This window comes from Peromyscus leucopus, chromosome 16_21, assembly GCF_004664715.2.
Source record: "Peromyscus leucopus breed LL Stock chromosome 16_21, UCI_PerLeu_2.1, whole genome shotgun sequence".
In the NCBI taxonomy this organism is placed as follows: domain Eukaryota; kingdom Metazoa; phylum Chordata; class Mammalia; order Rodentia; family Cricetidae; genus Peromyscus; species Peromyscus leucopus.
This window is the reverse complement of record NC_051084.1, coordinates 57,651,381-57,670,349: the sequence shown is the minus strand read 5'-3', so window position 1 is coordinate 57,670,349 and position 18,969 is coordinate 57,651,381.

The window sequence follows — 18,969 nt, the reverse complement described above, 5'->3', positions numbered from 1 at the left end:
TTCATCAAAGAAGCTTAATTTTGCAATATATGGAGATTATTACAAAGATCTACAATTTAACAAAATACAGAGAATAAGTGACCATGGATTACCTGACCCTAATTGATGCATCTGCAACGCCACCACTAAACTTAAGGCCCAGGGAAAATCAGGGAAGAGTGAACAGGAAGCTTATAAGACCCAGAAGCCCAGGATATCTGCAGGTAGATGGCATCCTCTAGACATAACAGGGAGAATGCACCCATGAACAACACCACTTGACATTTCAATGGTATTACTCCTAGATGAAGAGTTACAGGATGTCCGCGATGGCTGAGAATCAGTCCCCTCCAGGCATGATCCCCACTGATTCCATTTAGGTTTGCTTATTGGTAATGCCCAGGACTGGCCACTTGGGATTGGATGAGTTATGCGGGCATTCATCCCTGGAGAAGACTGAACTGTACACATATGCACACATGTATGTGCATGTAACAACATTAATTTTTAAAAAGAGATTATGAATTTGTGAGGGGAGGGATGAAGGAATTGGAAGGAGAGGTATGAGGGATGTAGATGCTGTGTTCGTTTATGAGATGCTAAAAAAAAAAAAAAAAAAGAATATTAAAAGACCAAACACCTTTTGGTATGGCAGAAGGAAGATCTCTCTTCTTTTGCTCCCTTGGCCTTCCCTCTGGCTGTGAAGTTGATTTACTCTGCTGTTGATGCTGCTGCTGATTCCTTCACTAACATCAGGACCAGTGTTTCCAGACTTCCATATGAACAAAGGGCCAGCGGCTCTCCAGGAACCTTTCAGGTTTTTAGAGCCATTTGGGAACTGCTGAGCCACCCATCCTGCAGGACTGAGGTGCTCAGCTTCTCAAGTGTGATTCAGCTGCTGTTGCTATTTTAGTATAAACTCACAAATTCTTTCTTTCTATACCTCTGTCAATGTATTCTGTTCCTCTAGAGAACTGTGACTAATACGATCATTTGTCCAAAGCAAGAGGACATTATTTGCATTGATATCTGATACGTGCTGTGTAGTGATACAGTGCCCGGCACTGTCACATGCTCTTTCAGCACGCTGTCACGCAGTCATTCAAGCCTCAGAAAATTCTATAAAGTAGGTTATTCATTTATTTTTTTGATGCTCATTTTAAAAGTGATGTAACTTGTCGACAGATAAGACAAGCTTAGGCAGGTAGCAGAGCTGCAGTGCCCCAATCAAATGAGAAATTGTGTTTTTTAAGTTAAATCTTCACGTTTGTTAATTTTGGTAACTAGTTCAAATTTTAAATAACGTGTGAGACAACAAAATGCAAATAGCCTGTACCAAAAGCCGCCCAGGGCTACTGTTTGTGACTTTGGGTTCCTAAGATGTCCTAGTCATTTACAGCATCCCAGTGCAGGGGCTTTGGTCACTAATGCTGTTTTCTCTGGGCCACTTTCTGTGGGCTACTTTTCATATGCTTTGTCTACATGATGAAATTGAACTTGCTCACCAATTTCTTCTTACGTTACGGGAATAATTAGGAAGGAAAAAATAGACATCTGTTGTAACGAAATCCTTAATTCTCTCTATATATATCAATTTATTAAGAGGTTCTACGGGGGAAAACAGACTCACTGATGCAGGATAAGGTAAATCCAGTTGCAGAGTCCCCGGAAAGCTGGGGACTGATCATGCGCTGCTTCACACTGCCAGATCCGGTCTGCATCACCCAAGAGAGCAAGGCCCCCTGTCTCTGCCCTTTTAAGCGGGTTGGGAGGTTGGTCATAGGCACATAAGAAGCACTGCCTCCATCAGGCCAGATAGCCCAAGGTCATGGTGGAGTGATTCCCACTAGAGTTTGTGAAGGAGGAAGGAGGAGAAGAGAAGAATTATGAACCCATAGAAGCCTTATGGGTGCAGTTGAAGTATAACAACTTGGACAGGCTATTGAAGATGGATATTGGAAAATGGAAATATTGTTTAGATAAGAACCAGGCAGCCTTATAAAGAAGTCTCCCCTTACTTCCTGTCTAAATACATCAGTGTATTTCATTAGTGGAGTGCTTTATGTGCAGTTCGAGGATTTGTGATTTCTTATTTTATCCTGTCGTCTACCATCTCCTTAGTGTCCAGAAGCCCCTTTGAACTTCTTTGCCCATGTCCTTTCTTCTGTGACATGGGACACACTGATGCTCTTTCCTTTCTTCATGCAAATATTGTTAGTGTCCCTGGTCTTTGCATTTCAACTGCACTTTAATTGGGATATTTCGCTGGAATCTTCAAGCTTGTCAGGTTTACACTGTCTTGCTCACGACATCCAAGCGCAGAGAAATTGGTCCCCTCAGCTCCCTCCTCGCAGACTTGACATGGTTGAAGTGCTCTCCAGGCAAAGGAAGCTTTTATCCCAGAAATAGAGAAGAGCTTCATGAACTGAAGGGCTGGTGTGTGACCTGCAAGACAGAAAATGGGATTGACTAAACTGGGACATGGCTGCCTCCTCCTGATGCACCAAAATAGAATATGTTCAGCTGACCCTATTTGTAGTCTGCTGTTTGAGTGCCCCTGTGATAACAGCCACATGATGGCATGAGATAAAATCTAAACATTCTCAAGGATATATGGGGATTTCATGTGTATATGAAATTCCTTTAAAGAGATAGTTTTGTAATGTTATAATTGCCTAAAAGAGATCCTTATTGATGATTTACTTTATGTTTTAAAAGCCCTTCTCCCTCAATTTTCATGAAAGATTTCTTTTGATTCATAGAGTGCTAAGCAACCAAACATAATAAAAAATGTATTTTTGTGTTTTTAAATTTTCCATTGTCCTTCTTCCCCTCCCTCCCTCCCTCCCTCCCTCCCTCCCTCCCTCCCTCCCTCCCTCCCTTCCTTCTTCCCTCCCTCCCTTCCTTCCTTCTTCCCTCCTTCCCTCCCTTCCTTTTTTGCCCATGTGGTCACACGTGGGGGCCAGAGGTTGATGTTGGTTGTCTTTTTCAGTTGCTTCTCCATCTGACTTTTTTGAACTCTCAGGAACTTACTGGTCTGGCTAGGCTGACTGGCCAGCAAGCTCCAGGGATTTGCCCATCTCTACCCTAATGCGGGTAGAGAGCCAAACTCAAGTCTTTATGTTTACACAGAAGCACTTCCCCACGGACCCACCCCTCAGCCACTGACATTTGTATTTTAAAAAAGAACTTTAACACAAAGAAAAGGAGCTGAAGGTAAAGCAGATATTTGCCAGCGCATCAGCTATAGCAGGGAATCCAGACAACCCAACCATGAATTGGGTAGAAAATGGGAAGTTTTTAACCCACCTCTCTTTGTGCGTGTGTGTGTGTGTGTGTGTGTGTGTGTGTGTGTGTGTGTGTGTGTGCGCGCGCGCGCGCGTGCGCGTGCGTGAAGAACATAGCAAGTGTCTTCTATTACTCTCTACTCTAGTTCCTGAGACAGGCTTTCTCTCTAAACATGAAGCTTTGCCAGTAAGGCTGGTTGGCATGTGAGCTCTTGGTATCTTCCACCATCCCTGCACAGCCATGTCTGGCTTTTTATGGTTTCTGGAGGTTTACTTCATGCTAATCTCTATACTCTACAGTACAAGAAAGCCAATAGGTCACAGACTGGAATGGGTATCACAGCCTTTGACATCCCCTACTTTGAAATGCTGCTCATATGTTTATTAATAATATTGGTTCTTATAAGAGCAAACAGTATATAGTATCATAGGAATCCTAGTTTGAAATTTCCTTTGATATGTCACATAACAACCTGTCATATTTTAAACTCAGCTTTTATTACACTCCCTAAACCCTGCTAGATAGAACTCATTACTTATATTTTTCTCTTCCATAGCATTTTGTTCAGGCATAGTACATATCATATTGTAATTTATACTACTGTGTCTTTGAAGAGAATATGGGTGTATTGAAGAAAACATGCCACATATCTGTAGAGAAAAGTATCCTGGACAGATGTGGTAGTACGCATCTGTAATCCTAGCTACTTGAAAGCTAACAGCCTACTTGGACTATGGCTTAAGTTCAAGTCCAGCTTGAGTTACTCAAAGAAAACTTATCTTTAGAACTTCTCCCTCAAAACAAACAAAACAAAACACTGCAGACCACAGCTAAAACATCAACAACAACAAAATATAGTTAAGAGGAGTTAGGGGTATACAGGTCACCAGGGGAATGCTTTCTTTATATGCATAAATCTTGCATTCAATCCCCAGTGCCTCCTTACCCCTCTACATGCACACACATGAAAAAAAAAGAGAAAAAGAAAAAAAAAAAAAAAAAAAGAAAAGGATCCTGTTCAATACTGACAACGGTTGGGTTTGGATAGTAGAACTATTTGTGAGCCTTTAAAAGAAAATCTTTTGGTTTCTGTTCTTTCAAAATTTGCTGTTCTTACACGTGTTTTTTTTTTTTTTTTTTTCTTTCATTGTTTCCATGAGTGTATTGGCAATGACAGGTCTAGGCATCAGATAATACAGAATGAACAAAGCAAAGCCTCTCCACTCAGTGGCTATAGTCTTCTAAAACTACGATATTTTCTTTAACTCTTTGAGAACTTCATGCGTGCCACCCACTGGATCATGACTGATCCATCAGAAGCCACAAGGGCGTTACATTCTTATGGGAAGGCAATGAAAATTAAAGAAAGGAAGAATGAGAGGAAGAGGCATAAAAAAGGGGAAAAGGGGGAAGAAAAGAGAAAGGCACTTAAATAATCTGGCTTGTAGACACTACAGTCTAGCTTTCACTATGATATGCGGGGCTTTTTTGAAGCTATATTTCTTTCTTATAAACTAACAATAATCGGCCATCTTTGTAACTCCCCTCTAAATGTTAACTTTGGTGTTGAGCTATTGCTCAAGTGTTGTTTCTCTGTTTACATGCATACATATGTACATATATACATATCCACCCACCCACCTGTAATATTATCAGAATTATAGGATTGAACTGTAGATATAACCGTCTTATTAAATAAGAAACACAGAGCCAATACAGAAATGAAAGCCAAGAGGTCAGAGCAATAGCTTAAGAGCTAAAAACCTTACCCTTCACTGTCGCTGTACCTCTCCGAAAGAGACCTACTTCCTGTGTCTGTCTTTTTTTATAGAGTTTCTGTTCTGTCTTCTCATTGGTTGTAAATCCAACCACATGACCGCCTCATCACTGCCTGTCTGTACAGACCTCCAAGTCTTCTATGGTTGGTATTGAGATTAAAGGCGTGTGTCTCCAATGCTGGCTGTATCCTTGAACACACAGAGTTCTACCTAGCTCTGCCTACCAAGTGCTGGGATTAAAGGCATGCACCACCACTGCCCAGTTTTTGCTATGGTTTGCTAATAGCTCTGACCCCCAGGCAACTTTATTAACATACAAATCACATTTTAGTACAAATAAAATATCACCATATTGAACCACTTAGATGGATACTAGACATCTTATTAAAGAAAATTTCACACATAGAATTAGGATAATGCAAGCAGTTTAAGGCACTGAAAAGGGATCAGAGTTGGACTGGATGAAGAATCTCATGTTCTAGACAGATTATTGCTCTTAGCAATGATTCTGCTGGGACCCGGATGACGATAAACTATCACCTGTCCTTCCAAGGAAGGGAATTGCTAAATCTAATGATGACTTTGGAGAAGAGAGTAGCCATTCTTTGGTAAAAATGGATGCTTCTATTCTGACACAGGTCTGGGACTAGGAATTCAGTGCATGTGACAACTCCTTTGCTGACGGCACTCTTTATTAGCCCCAGGATCAGGAGGTAGCTGAAGGAACCAGGGAACACTGGAATTTCATTTATTTGTTTGTTTGTTTGTTTGTTTGCTTATTTATTTATTTTGGGGTGGTGGTGGATCCAGGTTGGGAAAAAGCCCATGCGATTGCTTCTGTTTGGCTAAAGATGATATGATTTGGTTACCTATGGAGGAAATAAATAAAAAAATAAATGGTCAAGCTTGTGGTAAGAGGTAATTTATATAAAAGATGTGGGTCCTGTTTAAGATGTCATCATACTCAGGATAAATCACTAGCCTTCCCACCTCCTGGTTATTCTCCTCCTTACTGCTGGTGACATGCCCCCTCCCCAACCCCCATCCTAGAATCTCTCTTCTAAATTCACACGTTGAAGTCTTAATGGCTAGTATGTCAGAATGCGACCTTATTTGGTGTTAAGGCCTTTCCAAGAAATTAAACGAAGATGAAATTGACAGAGTTGGCCTGAATCCAATATGACTGTCTCCTTATAAATAGGAGAAAATTTGAAATAGGGACAAAGACACAGGAAAATGGGGACAAAGACACACGGGGAAGTGGAGACAGGGATGTTCCTGAGGCTGGCTGGAAGGCTCTGGGTTCAGTGAGAGGCCTCGTTTCGAGAAAATAGGGTGAAAAGCAGTTAAGACATTTGGCATCAATCTTGCCTGTACACATGTAGATGACATACACACAGATATGTATGTACAAACACAGAGATATGTATGAACACACACAGATATTTATGTACACACACAGATATGTATGTACACACACACACACACACACACACACACACACACGAACTAAATGCATTTCCACTTACTTTCCTTATTCCATTATTAATGTAGGGTACATAAATAGGTAAGATATTTGGTAAGCTGGTGTAGTTTTACATGTTTATCACAGATAGCTTTTATGAGAGCTTCTTATAGTTCTCTAAGGACTGTTAATGCCATAGTGCCCCAAGGCTCATATAGTTGAGGACTGGTTGCCAGCAGGTGGTGCTACTGGGAGGTAACTGAACCATTAGAGGGGGGTCGTCATTGGAGAAAGTTAGGTGACTGGCTGTAGACTTCCCTCTTTTGGGTTTCTCAGACATTTTGTCACAGTCGTGGAAAACTGACAGCTACAATGCCTTCACCTCATATATGCTCCTTGTGACTGAGAGGCTTATGAATTCCTAAGTACAATATTTTTTCAGAGTACTGTTATAATCTTCCTGTGATACCTAAAGGCCAAGCTCCGGGACTTCCTGTGGCTATGACAGATACTATTTGGGGCTCCCATTGCAGAAAAAGGTAAATGTCAGAATGAAGCTGAGCCGGTAAGCACTTAATATAAAAGGAAAAGTGTCAGAATCAGACAGAGTATAGTGACATTTGTATCCATGACCCTATCTATCACTCTTGAGTGGAACTAAGGCTGGCAATAGGGACTCCTGTGTCTAACGAGCACAATTTCTCATCATACAATATTTGTGGCATATCTACTTCATGACGTTCTTCATCTTTAAATGTTTCCAGAGCTTAAATGTAGTGATAGCTGCTCCTAACTCCTGACTTGGAAATTCAGTGTCATATTGTGTCAGGGGTGACCTTCAGATCTATGGAGAAAATGGTGTTGAAAAGGTGGTATGATGGCCTTCAAATTATCCACCATTGCAAAAAAGGCTACTTACTACCTTTATCTTGGCCTTGACTTCATACCCTTTTCTCTACATCATCTTTCTAATCATAATTATTCATTTCTGAAAATAGCAACCCATGCCCTATTAAAATACAAAATTACTATTAAGAAAAAAATTTAAAGAATCACTGAAAATCTAATCAGATATAAGGACAGGAGATGGGAAATGGAGGAGGAAGACATAGGGAAGGAGAGGTTAGGGAGTGAGTTAACTCAAACTAAGCTTGTATGACAAAGCCTTACAAAACCCACTAGCTTGTGATATAACTTCAAATACAATGAAAAAGCAAAAAGAAGTTTGAACAGAGGCACCCCACATGGAGAATATGCTCCTCCCAGGAGGCATGGGCTATTAAATGAAGATCTCAATGCCAGACATGGGTTACCTTCCTACAAGTTATTGGTCAGAGAGGCATCAGAGGTAACCAAAACAATGCAAGCTATTACTGTTCCTCTTGGTTGCTTACCAAACCGATAGGTTAAGACCCCATTGCTAAAGAGGCCATATACTTTGATTACAGAGAGAGAAGCCCTGAAATGAACAGGAAACTCCCCCGGGTGACTAGTTTTCATAGTGTTAGAAGGTGTTATGAAGGCTGCTGGGGGGAAAATCATCAATAGTCTTATCTATTCTGGTACGTGTGCTACAGTCTGGATTGGCAAAATGTGCCCATTATTGCAATTATGGTAAGACTGTTGGGGTAACCAATTGCTCTTTTGATTGAATTTGGAGCCTGATTCATAGGAGGGAATTCATGGCTAGTATGGTAAACAGAGTCAAAACCTATGTCTAGGAGACCTAGAGAGAAGAACTAATGTTGCTTTGCTAAAAAGTCATATTATCAAACTGCCTTCTAAACATTTGCTTATAACCATAGATTTATGCTTTTCTCAACTTTGGTCAAAGAAGCTTATTGCTGTGGGTAATAGTTAATGCAGACATTGGGCTCTTAGCCATAGTTTTGAAAACCTAGATCACCCCTCCCTTAGGACTCAGGGAACATTGTGGAAGACAGGACAGAGTGAATGTTAAGAGAAGGAGGATGGGGGATGGAAGAAAGCTGTCAAATGCCATCTTCTAGACATGACATGGTGACTACAAATGTAAACTCATAGTAGCTGCGCTTGCTTGCACAAGATCAAGTCAGTGAACATTCCAACAAGGATGGGGGAAGAGCTACTTAGGCCACACCTCTACCTGGGGAACTACAGGCAGTTGATGGCTATGTAGGAATGAAGAGTTATTTTCCTTTGGGACAAATAACCACTTGTAGACTGTCCATGCTTCAGTGGGTGACGACCACATCTACAGGCAATGGGCAACGCTAATTAGACTGAGTACGTTAAAAATAATAACAATTTAAAATCTTTAGATTCAAATTGGGCTAGAGAGATGGCTCAGTGGTTAAGAGCACTTGCTGCTCTTCCAGAGGTCCAGAATTCAATTCCCAGCAACCACATGATGGCTCCTAATCATCTATAATGAGATCTGATGTCTTCTTCTGGTCTGTAAGGCATACATGCAGACAGAACACTGTATGCATAATGATAATTTAAAAAAAAAACTCAAAGAATCAGAAATACCTAGTAAAATTGTTCCATTTTCTCCTGGTTTACAATGAATGCTATGTTTCTACCTTGTTGAAGATCTCTAATTTGTTATTATACTTAAGTGAAGATGGCCTCCCTCATTCGGTATCTGAAATCTTTACTTAAACAGAAGACAGATATTTTTGGCTCCCTTGGTCTTATTTTAAAGAGATAGCTTTTGTATAAGTTAGAGTTATCTAGTTGTCATATATAAGAAAAGTCTCTAGCTTAATACCATTTTCAAATTGTATGTAATCTGCTCCTTTTATGTAAGTGTTTGTGTTAATGTATTTAGGATATTAACATATGTATAGTACATAATGTGAGTGTGGAGTGTGTCGGTCCCTGCATGGAAAGGAATAGAGCCTTCTGGATTCCCATCACTTTGTCACACTGGAGCATGTACCAAATAGAGTGAGTAGATATATCTGTTAAATTTGGTTACATGTATTTAAGATATGTAAAAATTATGATTTTTCCATGTAAGCTTTCCCCCATTTTCCTTATTAAGTGAACCCAGAAAGCCATGCAGAACACTGTCAGACACACGAATGCAAATGTGTGGCATCTCCTTTCTTTCCAAACTCACACTTTTTCTAAAACAAGCTTAAATTTAAGAACGATTTTTAATGAAGGAGGAATGATGGTTTAACAGATGGTAGCCGGTCACTTGTTCTGGGCTTTTGAAATAGCATACACTGTCCTGTAAAGCATCCCTAGAAGGAGAGAGACTGAAGGGAAGACGAAAAGTATTCCTTATTAGCGTGTTAGAAGCAGGTGGGAAATGGATGGAGATGATACAGCTAGACCAGCCAGAGAGAGTGACATCCAGGCTGATTGACAATGTAGCGGAGTACCACTAAACATTCAAAGAGGAAAATAAAATTTTTGCAGCAGGGCATAATAGCTAATTATTTGTGCAGCAAGATACAGAAAAGAGAGAAAAAGGAGGGGGCTTAGCATATGGCGAGCATTCAACACAACAGAAAGCCTGCCAGTGGACCTCCTCACTTCTCATTAATTTCTCCATCTAGGAGCAGCTTTCTGAATCAAGCACAACAAGAAGATGCAAACTTAACAGAAGAATGTGCACTGTGTATACAAAGGTGAGCAAAGTCGTGACGGTTCTGATCCTGTCAGTTTCTGCTTAGTTGCAGAAGGATTAACAAAATACAAAGAAATAAATATATGTCCTGCAGGTTGTGCAAGATGCTATGGTGGCAGGGGGATGTAGAGGGCAGTATGGCTGCAATAGAAATGTAGGAAGCAGCAAGAACTCCTTTAGACAGAAGGATGACACCATCAGCTTTTTCAGGGAGATAATATTTGAAATGAGTCATGTTGTTGCTCAGAGAGTATTCCAGTCAGAAGGAAGTATCTTAGGATTTGAAGGACAGAAAGACCTTAGTGCTTTGTGAAGTTAAAGAGAGCAGGTAGGCTACAAAATGGGCTCAAGTAGAAGGGCTGTGATTACATAAGAGCCTTATAGACTGTAACTAGAGTTTTCCTGCCTTGTCCACAGTCAGAACAAATGTTTGTCACTCGCCAGTCCCACAGCCGCTCAGACCCAACCAAATAAACACAGAGACTTATATTGCTTACAAACTGTATGGCCATGGCAGGATTCTTGCTAACTGTTCTTATAGCTTAAATTAATCCATTTCCATAAATCTATACCTTGCCACATGGCTCGTGGCTTACCGGCATCTTCACATGCTGCTTGTCATGGCGGTGGCTGGCACTGACTCCTTCTGCCTTCCTGTTCTTTCTTTTCTCCTCTCTGTTAGCCCCGCTTATACTTCCTGCCTAGCCACGGGCCAATCAGTGTTTTATTTATTGACCAATCAGAGTAACTTGACATACAGACCATCCCACAGCAATAGACTGTATTTGATTTTTTTAAATTTCATTCCATGCGAAAATGGGACATAATTGGAGTATTTTTAGTTGAAGTAGGGTCAGGGAGATTTATGTTTTTACAAGACTATTTTAGTTATCGTTATTGAACATGGTTGGGGCAAAGGAGGCAGGTTTTTAAGTAGATACAATTATTTAGAAAAGGATGGAAATGGGTTCTATTATAGCAATGGCAATTGTGATGAAGAGAAAGTTATGGAATCAAGATCTGTTTGTAGTAGAATCGACCAAATGAGGGGATGGATTTGATGAATGTTGAGCAAGAAGAAGGAATAAAAGGCAGTTTTGGTTTGAGCAACTTGGTGATGTCATCCATGGGAATAAAGAAGATATATGGGACAAAGTTTGTCCAGATGGTCTTAGGAAAGCAGACACCAACCTCAGCAAGAGGGCCAGAGAACCCATCATGGATGATATGCAACTGTGGTCACAAGTACACAGAATCTACACCAGAACTGGATCCCAGGCTGGTTCTTGAATAGACAGAAGGTTGCAAAAGATGGAAAACACAGCTAGGTTCTGGACAATAAATGCTATGAAGACCTGGGGTGACTGAAGAAGAAACAGGGTCAATCCTTCTGCTGCATTGAAGAAATACATGCTAACATCAAGGATGGACATCAGCTCAAGGTAAAAAGTTAGGGAAAGATATTTCAAGCAGATGGACCTAAGAAGAAAGCTAGTATAGCTATCTTAATATCTGACCAAATTAGGCTTTAAACCAAAAATAATCAGAAGAGATGGAAGGACACTATATGCTCATCAAAAGAAAAATCCACCTGGATTACATTCTCACCACCTATGCACCAAACACAAGGGCACCCAAGTTCACAAAAGGAACACTACTACAGCTTAAGTCACATGTTGGCCCTCTTACACTGATGGTGGGAGACTTCAATATCTGACTTTCATCAAAAGCCAGATCTTCCAGACAAAAACTAAACAGAGAAATGCTGGAGCTAATTGATGTTATAAACCAAATGGACGTGACAAATAGTTAGAGAACATTTCACCCAACATTTTACTCTGATACCTAAACCATATAAACACCCAACAAAGAAACAGAATTATAGACCAATTTTCATTATGAACATAGAAGTGAAAATAAACAATAAAATACTTGCAAACTGAATTTACACACACTTCAAAAAGATCATCCACCATGATTAAGTAGGATTCATCCCAGAGATGCAGGCATGGTTCAATATACAAAAATCAGTAAATGTAATCCATCATATAAATAAACTGAAAGAAAAAAAATCCACCTGATCATCTCATTAGATGCAGAAAATGCCTTTGACAAAATAAAATATCCTTCATGATAAAAGTCTTGGAGAGATTAAGGATACAAGTGGCATATCTAAACATAAAGGCAGTTTGCAGCAAGGTCATAGCCAACATCAAATTAATTGTAGAGAACTCAAGGAACTTTCACTAATTAGGAACAAGATAAGGTTGTCAAGTCCTTCCATACCTATTTGAAATCTTAGATAGAGCAATAAGACAAATGAAGGAGATCAAAAGGATACAAATTGGAAAGGAATAAGTCAAAAGTATCTTTATTTGCAGATGATATGATAGTATATGTAAGTGATCTTAAAACTTCCACTGGGAAATTCTTGCAACTGATAAACACTTTCAGCAAAGTAGCGGGAAACAAAAATTAACTCACAAAAATTAGTAATTCTCCTATATACAACTGAAAAACAGACGGAGAAAGAAATCAGGGAACAACATCTTTCCCAATAGCCTCAAATAATATAAAATATCTTGAGATAATTCTAACCAAGTAAGTGAAAGGCTTGCATGATAAAAACATTAAGACACTGATGAAAGAAACTGAAAAAAGATATTAGAAGATGGAAAGATCTCGCATGCTCGTGGATAAATAGGATTAACACAGTGAAAATGGCCATCCTACCAAAAGCAATCTACAGATTCAATGTAAGCACCATTAAAATTTCAACACAATTCTTCACAGATCTTGAAAAGACATTTCTCAGCTGCATTTGGAAATACACACACACACACACACATACACACACACACACACACACACACACACACAAGCATAGCTAAAACAATCTCCCAAAATAAAAGAACTGCAAGAGGTCTTATCATTTCCCATTTCAAATTGAACTACAAAGCTAAAAGATACAAAGCTAAAGTCATAAAGACAACTACAAGGTTAAAGTAATAAAAACGGCACGGCATTAAAACAGAAATAGACACATTGATCAATGAAATCAAGGTGAGTACCCAGACATAAATCTACACACCTGCGGACACCTAATTTTTTTTTTTTTTTTTTTTTTTTATAAAACGTCAAATTGCACACTGGAAAAGAAGACAGCATCTTCAAGAAATAGTGCTGGCTAACTTGAATGGCTGCATATAAAAGAATACAAGTAGATCCATACTTATCAACCTGCATAAAACTCAAATCCAAGTAGCTCAAAGACTCCAACATAAAGCCAAGTATACTGAACCTGATAGATGAGAAAGTGGGGGAATAGCCTGGAAGTCATTGGCACAGGGAAAGACTTTCTGAACAGAATACCTATAGCATAGGCACAAAAATTAACCATTAATAATTGGGACCTCATGAAATGCAAAAGATTTTTTTTGCAGCAAAGGACAAAGCAGAAGCCTACAGAACAGGAAAAAACATTTTTTATTGACTCCACATCTGATAGAGGATTAGTATCCAAAATATACAAAGAACTTAAAAAAAAAAAACAACCTAGATATCAAGAAAACAAATACCCAACTAATAAATGTGATACAGAATTCTCAATAGACAAGTCTCAAATGTCTGAGAAACACTTAAAAGAATGTTCAAAATCCCTAGTCATCAGGGAAATGCAAATCTAAACTACTTTGAGATTTCACCTTATATCCATGAGAATGGCTACGACCAATAAAATAGGTGACAGCTCATGCTGGTGAGTATGTGGAGTAAGGGAGCACTCCTCCATTGCTGATGGGATGCAAACTTATACAATCTCTATGAAAATCAGTGTGGTGACTCCTCAGGAAGATGGAAATCTACCTCAAGATCTAATTATATTGTTCTTGGGCATATACTCAAAAGACATTTTATTCTACCACAAAGATACTTGTTCAACCATGTTCACTGCTATTATATTCATAACAGCCAGAAATTAGAAGCAACATAAATGTATCTCAACATAAGAATGGATCACAAAATGTAGTAAATTTCCACAATAGAGTATTACTCAGCTGTTTAAAAAAAATGACACTATGAAATTTGCAGACAAATGGATTGAACTAGAAAAAAAAAATCATCCTGAGTGAGTTATCCCAGATCCCAAAAAATAATTATGGTATATATTCACTCATTTGTAGATATTGGTTATAAAGTCAATGATAATTAATCTACAATCTGTAGAACCACAGAGGTTAGGTATAGAGTAAGGGACTTTGGGGGACAGATAGATCTTGTTAGGAAGAGAAATATAACAGATATTTACAGATGGATGGGGATAGTTGGAACCGGGAATCAAGAGGAGAAGGTAAAGGAATTTGATAGAGGAAATTCAGGGATAGAAAACTAAAAGTAAGGGCCATTTGAGGGGTGGTATAGAAACCTAGTACAGTAGGAGCTTCCTAAAATATATACATATAGAAAAACAGTCTAAATGAAAGTACCAAATAGCAGAGGAGACAGGCCCTACTGGACATTTTTTCCACCAAATGAAACTTTCAGTCCCAAGACTGGGTTACATCTAATTGAGTTATTGGCCAAAAGGGTTCCCTGAGAATCCCCAAATAACTCAGACTGTTGTCAAGAATATAGGTTGTTCTTCACAAACAGACAGCAAAGTCCCATTGCTGAAGATAACACATGAACAATTTGTTGAACATGGAGAAGTAGAGCTGGTGCCTTCATCCTAGCAAATTACACATAATAAAACAGCTATCAAGAATTACAGTTATAATATCTGGTCTATTTGTATTTGGTAAAATTAAAGAAAATACTCTATCATCTACCCTGTATTTGTGAGTCTAAAGTTTCATATCTAATTTACCTGCACTCTACCAAAAGAGAAATAAACACCAACCCAGCCACAAACTACAATGGTGTCCTGTCTGAAAGATATGCTAGGGCAATGGTGGACTAACACTTGTGAGAGTAACTGACCAATGTCTGATTTGACATAAGATCTATTCCATAAGATGGAATACATACATGACATTGCTTGGTTGACCAAGAACTTGAAACTAGTTAGCTCAGAGAGTTTGGATAAAACCAAATACTATTTTTTTTTTAAGTATTAACAAAATGTAGCTTTCCTGTGTCCCACAGATGCTCAGTCCCAAATAAACACACAGAGGCTTATGTTAATTACAAACTGTTTGGCCTATGGCTCAGGCTTATTGTTAACTAGCTCTTTTATCTTAGATTAAACCATTTCTATTAATCTATGTATCATCATGTGTCTCGTGGCTTTACCTGTGTTCCATTACATCTTGCTTCCCCAGCAACCCGCAGCATCTTTTTTGACTCTGCCTTTCTTGTACCAGTATCTTTGTTTGGATTTCCATCTGGCTCTAACTTGTTTTGTCATGGGCCAAAGCAACTTCTTTGTTAACTAATTGTTGCAACACATATTCACAGCATACAGGAAGACCATCCCACAGCACTTCCCTTTTTCTGTCTAATCAAAAAAGAAAGTTTTTATTTTAACATAGTAGAATTACATATAACAAAACAGCTATCAAGCAAGAATTACAGTTACAATACCTAGTATATTTGTATTTGGTAAAATTAAAGAAAATATTCTATCATCTATCCTATATTTGTGAGTCTAACATTTCATATCTAATTTACCTTTTATTTTAATCAAGGAAAACTATAATTATAACTATCTAGTCTTCAACTCCATCAAAGACCCTAGAATGATACAATATTATCTGAGTAAACAGGAAGTGTATTACAAGCAACTTCAAAACTCTTGAAATGACAGAGACATCTGGCTGCCTGGACAGTCATCTGAAGTTCCCCTGCAACTTTGGGGCATCTGTCTTCAACCTACAGGCCTAGAGTCTCTGGCAGACTTTTTAGTGAAGCAGGAAATTTGAAGAACTGTTTCACCTATTGGCAAAGTTCATCAGTCATTTTTCTCTGTGTCCTGCAGAATGTCTGGCAGATTTTTCTGTGAAGCAGAAACCTGAAGGACCATCCTGCCTTGTTTTGGCAAAGTTCAGTGGTCATTTTCCTATGGGTTCTGCATGTCTAGTTTATACAGCATATTGTCAAGCAGTCCAGGCAAGAAAAGTTTATTGACCAGTTTATTGGCTAGCCTTTTCCATATTGTAAGCAAACTCTGTAATGAGTTTCTTCAATACCCATCATCCTCTTTGAAGTAATTGATACTACCAGGAGCAGTTGTGTCTCATTGTCCAGAAAAGTCTAAATTCTTAAAACATTTTAAATGCCATGTTCTGTAGGTCTTTGAAGTGTTTGGAGATTATACATCTAATTGAAATATATCTTTGTATACCTAAAAAGCTTAACTAACATGACTATAAGTTTGACTATTACAGATGACTATTAATTTGTATTTCTTAACTATATTACATTTTAAAATGAGCTGCATCAACATAATGCCTTAAAAAAGAGTAGAAATATACCTATAGTATAACAAAATTAATTTTAAATTTGTATCAATAAACTAAAATCCATACTGATATAAAATATGTAAGATTGACAATTGTTTTTGGATTAAAGTAGATTTAATAATCTACCCCTTTTCTTCACCATTTCTATATCATATCCCCCTTTTTTAGAAAGAGATTGACTATCATTAACCATTTATAATCAACCCCCTTTAAATAAAAACAAACATTCATAAACAATATTTTGGGAATTTGGGTATAGCTTTTCATACTACTTCATGCTGACTGGGGGCACTGGCAATCTTAGGAGAATCCTGAGAAAATTTAGAATTATGGCTAAATCTTGGCTGTAGTAGTATGTGAGACTATATCATCTCAGCCAGTTGCCTTGAAACTGTTCTGAATATTGGATCATCTGGGCCATAAGTACCATTAGAGACCTCTCAGGGGATCTTCCTTGATGGAACCATATTAACCTGGAAGGAATCCAGTTTCTCATCTTCTGTGGGAACAAAAGCAGAACCTCTTTTCCAGTGTAACATATTTTCTGACTTAAACCTTGGAATCAAAATATTTCTAAAATATATAGGTTGGCTTAATCTAGTAGCCTTTGCAATCAAATGTTTCATAGCAGTTTAAAAAAATCCTATGGACAACACAATAATATATAGTATCCAGACTCTGTATATCTTCCATCTTTATGTGGCTTTTATTTTTTATTTTATTTTATTTTTATCACTTTATTTCTTTTTTAATCACTTTATCTACCATTTTTCTCTTTTTCTCTCAAGCCTATGTATATTTTTAAACATACTGTAACCAGTTTAGAGATTTTGTCCATCTGAATCAGTTTTATTATATATCTTTAATCCTTTTCTAACCAGGATAGTTTTTAAACTGATAAGCTAGGACAGAAGTGGTGGTCCTGGCTGCTGGCTTTGCCCCGCTCTGTTTTTCAACATGGCACAGGTACCAACTAGTCATGTGTACCTCCCCAATTCTGGGAAGCAGTATTAAGTAGCATGCCTGTGTTTTTAAGCCTGTGGCTGTGCTCCTAAGCCCACAGGCAGTGGTTGGGAGAAGCCTCTTTGTATCATGGCCTATAATGAGACCTGAATGAGGAAGCTGTTCTTGGCTCCATTGTAGAAGCTCTCATATTTATGTGGAAATTCTTGCCCCACGTTGGGTGCCAACTGTAGACTGAATTTTCTTGGTCCTGCCTGGTCCCACCTGGGCATCAACCATTTTTATAAAATAATCACTCAGAGGCTTAATATTAATTGCAAACTGTTTGGTCTATGGCTCAGGCTTATTGCTAGCTAGTTACTTTATCTTAAATTAACCCATTTCTATTAATCTATGTATTGTCATATGTCTCATGACTTTACCTGTATTCCATTACATCTTACTCCCCCAGTAGCCTGCAGCATCTTTTCTGATTCCACATTTCTTCTCCCTGTATCTTTGGATTTCCTGCCTGGCTCTAACATGTCTTGCCATAGGCCAAAGCAACTTCTTTACTAACCAATGGTAGCAACACATATTCACAGCATACAGAAAGACTGTCCCACAGTAATAAAATCTCTCTCTCTCTCTCTCTCTCTCTCTCTCTCTCTCTCTCTCTCTCTCTTTGGTTTTTTTCAAGACAGGGTTTCTCTGTGTAGCTTTGCGCCTTTCCTGGAACTTGTTTTGTAGACCAGCCTGGCCTCAAACTCACAGAGATCTGCCTGCCTCTGCCTTCTGGGTGCTGGGATTAAAGGTGTGTGCGCCCACCGCTCAGCATAAAGTCTCTCTGAATGACATTCTGCTAGCCTCATTGATCAGCCCCTTGCTCAGCTCTAATTAGAGAAGCTTCTCCCTGCAGCAAAATGGGAACAAATACTGAGACCCGTAGCCAGACATGTAGAGAGTGAGAGACCTTGGAACATGTAGCCCTAAATGGGATGTCTCCATCAAATCCTTCCCTGCAGGGCTCATAGAAAAAGAACCCTGAAGAAGAGGAGGCAAAATGAATGTAAGAGTCAGAGGGGATGGAGGATACAGAGAAAACAAGGCCCTGTCTAAATCAACATGAGCCTTTATGAACTCACAGAAACTGAGGCAGCATGCACTCATCTATACAGGTCCTTTACATACATATTATGGTTTCCAGTTTAGTGTTTTTATGGCATTCCTGGGTGTGTGAACCCTTCTCTTGGACTCATTCTGTTTGTTTGTTTGTTTTGTCCAGTTTCACTGTTTTGTTAGGGGTGTGTTTTATATTAATTAATTTACTCTCTCATGTATTTCATCCCAACTACACTTTCCCCTTCCTCCTCTCCTCCTAGTCCCTCCCCCCACCTCCCCTCACCCCCATCCACTCCTCCTCCATTTCCCTTCAGA